Source organism: Ailuropoda melanoleuca, chromosome 11 (assembly GCF_002007445.2).
Source record: "Ailuropoda melanoleuca isolate Jingjing chromosome 11, ASM200744v2, whole genome shotgun sequence".
Lineage (NCBI taxonomy): Eukaryota > Metazoa > Chordata > Mammalia > Carnivora > Ursidae > Ailuropoda > Ailuropoda melanoleuca.
The window spans coordinates 73,811,058-73,817,994 of NC_048228.1; positions in this window are offsets into that span (position 1 = coordinate 73,811,058).

Consider the following 6,937-nt stretch of genomic DNA (forward strand, 5'->3'; position numbering starts at 1 on the left):
CGGACTGATCCCAGGAATTAGAACATGCTCTGCTAATTAGGGAAGGTCTTCAACTATACAGAGCAGGTTTACAAAGACTGGGGACATGGCTGTGGTTTCAAGTGCCCAATTTTTGACAAAATGCCACAAGGAATACAATGAAACAGGAAGATGTAGCCTATTCAAAGTACAATATAAATCTTCAGAAACTGTTCCTGAAGAAACACAAGTATTACATTTATTAGACAAAGATTTTTAAGTAATTGTCTTAGAAATGCTCAAAGAAGAGTGCATGGGTGGCTCAGTCAGTTAAGCGTCCAACTCTTGATTTTGTCTCAGGTCATGATCTCGGCTCAGGTCATGATCTCAGGGTCACAGGCTCAAGCCCCACACTGGGCTCCACACTCAGTGGGGAGTCTGCTTCAGAATCTCTCTGTCCCTCTTCCTCTCCCCAATATGTGCATGCTCTCTCTCTCTTTCAAAAAAATAAATAAATAAAAATAAATAAATACATCTTTTAAACATATATGCTCAAAGAACTAAAGGAAAACAGAAAAATAACTAAAGGAAATATGGAAAATGATGTATGAGTAATGTGAAAAATATGGAAAATATAAAAAAGAACCAAACAAATTTGCAGATGAAAATTACAACTGAATTGAAAATTTCACTAGAGAGATTCAACAGCAGCCTTGAATAGGCAAAAGAATCAACACACAGGAAGTCATTTGAAAATCATTGAGATTATAGAACAAAAAGAGAAAAGCAAGTTCAATAGAGCTTAATGTACTTATTGGACACCATCTAGTGGACCAATACATGCAACATGGGAGTCCCAGAAGGAAAAAGAGAGAAAGGGTTATAGAGCTTACTTAAAGAAATAAGGGCCAAAAATTTACCAAATTTGAGGAAAGATGTTGATACGAAACAAACACAAGAAGGTCGATGAACTCAAAGTATGGTAAACACTAAGAGACCCTTGTCAAGATACAATGTAATCAAATTATCAAAAGACACACACACACACACGAGAGAGAGAATCTTAAAAGGAACAAGAGAAAACTGAGCCATCATCTATAATGGATCTTCAGTAAGAATACAAGTGAATTTCCCAGGAGAATACTTGGAGGCCAGAAGGCAGCGAGATGGCATACTTATAATGTTGAAAGTAAACAAAACTGTCAACTGAGAAGTCAGTGTCTAGTAAAATGACATTTCAAAAATGAGAAATGAAGACATACTCAGATAAACAAAAACTAAGGAAATTTATTACCACTAGACCTGACCTGCAGAAAAATGCTTAGTAGGAGAGTTCTTTAAGTTGAAATGAAAAAAAAAATGCTAGATAGTAACTCAAAGCCACATGAAAATATAAATTTCTCTAACAAAGGTAAATGTATGGACAAATATAACAGCCAGTATTATCGTTTTGGTTTTTAAATCCACTTTTCATTTTTCTATAGAATTTAAAAGATAAATGTAGGAAAATAATTATACATTTATTCTACTATAATTATAAATTATAAATATGTCTAACATAAATATGTAATTTGTGATTAAAAATGAAAAAGTTAAATGGTTCAGTTCAAAATACACTGTTATAACTTTAATGTTATATATAATTCCCGTGGTAACCAAAAGAAAATATCTGTAGAATATACACAATTGGAAATGAGAAGGGGATCAAAATGTGTCACTACAAAAATTTCAACCTAACACAAAGGAAACATAAATGGAAAGAAGGAAGGAAGGAAGGAAGGAAGGAAGGAAGGAAGGAAGGAAGGAAGGAAGGAAGGAAGGAAAGGAGGGAAGGAAGGGAAAGAAAGAAAGAAAGAAAGAAAGAAAGAAAGAAAGAAAGAAAGAAAGAAAGAAAGAAAAAGAAAGAGAAGGAAAGGAAAAACATCTATTGGAAATAGAGAAAACAAATTACAAAGTGGCAATAGTAATTCTCCCACTCTCCATAATTATAATTACATTTAAAATAATTAAATGTAAATAGATTAAATTTCTTAAACTAAAGATGACTGATTAGCATAATGTAAAAAACCAAAAACCAGGATATAATTACAGAATGTCTACAGGTGGCTCACTTTAGATCTAAGTATGAGTATAGGTTGAAAATGAAAAGATAGAAAAAGATATTCCATTCAAATAGTAACCAAATGAGATTAAGGGTGTCTATATTATTATCAGGGGAAAAGATCAAATGAAAAATTGTTTCAAGAGGGAAAAAGACATCATATATAAAAGGCTTAATTATATTAAAGGATCAAATTCATGAGAGATATAGAAATTATAAACATATATGCAAGAAATATCAGGGCTCCTAAATAAATGAAAACACTGACAGAACTGAAGGAAGATACATAAAGTTCTACAGTAATAAAAGACTGTAATACTCCGGTTTCATTAGTAGATGGAACAGCTAGACAAAAGATCAATAGGGAAATAGAGGACTTAACATTGTAGACCAATTGGACATGCATACAGATATTTACAGAACACTCTGTGCAACAAAAGAAAAAGTACACAGTCTTCTCAAGTGCACATGGGACACTGTCTGGGACAGACCATATGTTAGGCCATTATACAAGTATTACTAATTTATAAAAGACTGAAATCAAAATAGTATCTTTTCTGATCACAATGGAAGGAAACTACAAATAAACAGCAATTTTCCCAGCACCATTTATTCAAGAGACTGTCTTTTTTCCACTGGATGTTTTTTCCTGCTTTGTCAAAGATTAGTAGCCCATAGGGCCAAGGGTCCATTTCTGGAGTCTCTATTCTGTTCCATTGGTCTATGTTTCTGTTTTTGTGCCAGTACCATGCTGTCTTTGTGATCACAGCTTTGTAGTATAGCTTGAAATCAGGCAATGTGATGCCCCCAGCTTTGTTCTCCCTTTTCAACAATTCCTTGGCGATTCGGGCCTTTTCTGTTTCCACACAAATTTAAGGGCTGTTTGTTCCAGCTCTTTGAAAAATATCATCGGTATTTTGATCAGGGTGGTATTGATAGTGTAGATTGCTCTGGGTAGCATAGACATTTTAACTATCTTTATTCTTCCGATCCATGAGCATGGAATGTTTTTCCATCCTTTTGTGTCTTCTTCAATATCTTTCAAGAGTGATCTGTAGTTTCTAGAATATAGATCCTTTACCACTCTGGTTAAGTTAATTCCGAGATAATGTATGATTTTTGGTGCTGTTGTAAGTGGGATGGATTCCCTAATTTCTCTTTCTTCAGTCTCATTGTTCATGTATAGAAATGCAACTGATTTCTGAGCATTGATTTTGTATCCTGCCACATTACTGAATTGCTCTATAAGTTCTAGGAATTTTGGAGTGGAGTCATTTGGGTTTTCCATATAGATTATCATGTCATCTGTGAAGAGAGACAGTTTGACTTCTTCTTTGCCGATTTGGATATCTTTTATCCCTTTTTTTGGTCTAATTCCCATTAAAGGACTTCTAGTAATATGTTGAATAATAATGGCGAGAGTGGGCATCCTTGTCTTGTTCCTGATCTTAAGCGAAAGGCTTTGAGCTTTTCCCCATTGAGAATGATATTCGCTGTAGGCTTTTCATAGATGGTTTTTGTGAAATTGAGGAATGTACCCTCTATCCCTACACTCGAAAGGGTTTTAATCAGGAAAGGATGATGTATCTTGTCAAAGACTTTTTCTGCATCAATTGAGAGGATCATATGGTTCTTCACTCTTTTCTTGTTGATGTGATCTGTCACACTAATCGATTTGCGAATGTTGAACTACCCTTGCATCCCAGGGATGAATCCCACTTGGTCATGATGGATAATCCTTTTAATGTACTCTTGGATCCTATAGCTAGGACTTGTTGAGAATTTTGGCACCCATATTCATCAGGGAAATCGGTCTGTAATTCTCCTTTTTGATGGGGTCTTTGCCTGGTTTTGGGATCAAGGTAATATTGGCCTCATGAATGAGTTTGGTAGGTTCCCTTCCATTTCTATTTTTTGAAACAGCTTCAGGAGAATAGGTATTATTTCTTCTTTGAATGTTTGGTAGAATTCCCCGGGGAATCCGTCAGGCCCTGGACTCGTGTTTTGGGGGAGGTTTTTGATCACTACTTCAATCTCTTCATAATTAATCGGTCTGTTTAAATAATCAATTTCTTCCTGTTTCAGTCTTGGTAGTTTATAGGTTTCCAGGAAGGCATCCATTTCTTCCAGGTTGTTTAATTTATTGGCATATAGTTGTTGATAATAGTTTCTACTGATCCTTCCTATTTCTTTGGTGTTGGTCGTGATCTCTCCCCTTTCATTCATAATTTTATTAATTTGGGTCCTTTCTCTATTCTTTTGAATAAGTCTGGCCAGTGGCTGATCAATCTTATTTATTCTTTCAAGGAACCAGTTTCTAGTTTTGTTGATCTGCTCTACTGTGCTCTTGGTTTCTAATTCATTGATCTCTGCTCTAATCTTGATCACCTGCCTTCTAATGCATGGGTTAGGCCTGTTTTTCTGTTCCAGCTCCAGCTATATGCAAAAGAATGAAACTTGACCACTCTGTCACACCATACACAGATAAACTCCAAATGGATGAAAGACCTGGACGTGAGACAGGAATTCATTAAAATCCTAGAGGAGAGCATAGGCAGCAACCTCTTCGACATAGGCCACAACAAATTTTTCATGGCACATCTCCAAAGGCAAGAGAAACAAAAGATAAAATGAACTTGTGGGACTTCAAGATAGAAAGCTTCTGCACAGCCACGGAAACTGTCAAAAACAACTAAGAGGCAGCCCACAGAATAGGAGAAGATATTTGCAAATAACACAACAGATAAAAGACTGGTATTCAAGATCTACGAAGAACTTCTCAAACTCAATATATAAGAAACAAATAATCAAATCAAAAAATGGGCAGAAGATATGAACAGACAATCTCCAATGAAGACATACAAATGGCTAACAGACACAGAAAAAAATGTTCAAAATCATTAGCCGTCAGGGAAATTCAAATCAAAACCACATTGAGATACCACCTTATGCTAGTTAGAATGGCAAAAATTGACAAGGCAGAAACAAGAAATGCTGGAGAGGATGTGGAGAAAGGGGATCCTTCTTACACTGTTGGTGGGAATGCAAGTTGAGTACAGCCACTTTGGAAAATAGTGTGGAGGTCACTTAAAAAGCTAAAAATAGAGCTACCCTATGATCCAGCAATTGCACTACTGGGTATTTCCCCCAAAGATACAGACATAGTGAAGAGAAGGGCCATATGCACCCCAATGTTCATAACAGCATTGTCCACAATAGCTAAATTGTGGAAGGAGCCAAGATGCCCTTCAACAGATGACTGGATTAAGAAGATGTGGTCCATATATACAATGGAATATTACTCAGCCATCAGAAAGAATGATTACACAACATTTGCAGTAACATGGACGGGACTAGAGGAGATTATGCTAAGTGAAATGAGTCAAGCAGAGAAAGACAATTATCATGTGGTTTCACTCATTTATAGAACATAAATATCAGGAAGATCAGTAGGAGAAGGAAGGGAAGAATGAAGGGGGGGTAAACAGAAGGGGGAATGAACCATGAGAGACTATGAACCCTGGAAAACAAACTGAGGGCTTCAGAGGGGAGGGGGGTGGGGGATTAGGATAGGCCAGTGATGGGTATTAAGGAGGGTACATTATTGCATGGAGCACTGGGTGTTATACACAAACAATGATCATGGAACACTACATCAAAAACTAAGGATGTACTGTATGGTGACTAACATAACAATATAAAAAATATTATTAAAAATAATAATTAAAAAAACAGCAGATGGGAAAACTGGAAAATCCACAAATATGTAGAAATTTTAAATCTTACCCTTAATCAGACAATGGATCAAAGCAGAAATCACGAGAGAAACTTAATGTCTTGAGACAAATGAAAATGAAAACAACATACGAAAATGTATGGGATGCAGTAAAAACAGGGAGGGAAAATTATAGATATAAACGCTTACATTAAAAAGAAAGGATCACAAAGCAACATTTGTTTATATCTGAATTAACCACAAAAAAAGAGTATTCTAAAGCAAAGGCTACCAAAGGGAAGGAAATAATAAAAAATATAAAAAGATCAATAAAATAGAGAACAGAAAAATAATAAAATAAGGCCAAGATTTGATTCTACAAAAAATCAACAGAATTGACAGACTTTAGACAGATTGAGAAGAAAAGAGAGATTAGAATAACTAAGGTCCGAAATGAAAGAGAATACTACTACCAATTTTATAGAAATCAAAAGGACTATGCATGAATACTATGAACAATTGTATATCAACAAGTTGCATAACCTAGGTGAAATAGACAAATTCCTAGAACAACATACCAATACTAAATCATGAATAGAAAATCTATATACATCTGTAACCGGTAAGTATACTGAATTAGTCTTCAAAAATTTCCCTACAAAGAAAAACCCAGGACCACATAGCTTCAGTGGCAAATTCTGCTATATGCTTAAACAATGAACACCAATTTTTCTGAAACTCTTCCAAAAAAATTGAAGAGGAGGCAATACTTCCAAACTTATTTTATGAGGCCAGGATTGCTCTGATGCCAAAGGCAGATAAAGACATCGCAAAAGAGGAAATCTATAGGCCAACATCTCTAATGAATGTTAACATAAAAATTCTCGACAGAATATCAGCAAGCAGAATTTAACAACTTATTGAAAGGATTATACAACATATATTTGTGGAATCCAAGAATGGTTCAACATATAAAAATCAATTATGAAGTACACCATGTTAATAGAACAAAGGAAAAAAAAACATATAATCTTCTCAACTGATGTGGAAAAAAGCATTTGTTGAAATTCAACAACCTTTCAGGATAAAAACATTCAGCAAATGAAAGAAAGAAAACTACAACACAATAAAAGGTCATGCATGAAAAACCCAAACTAACATCA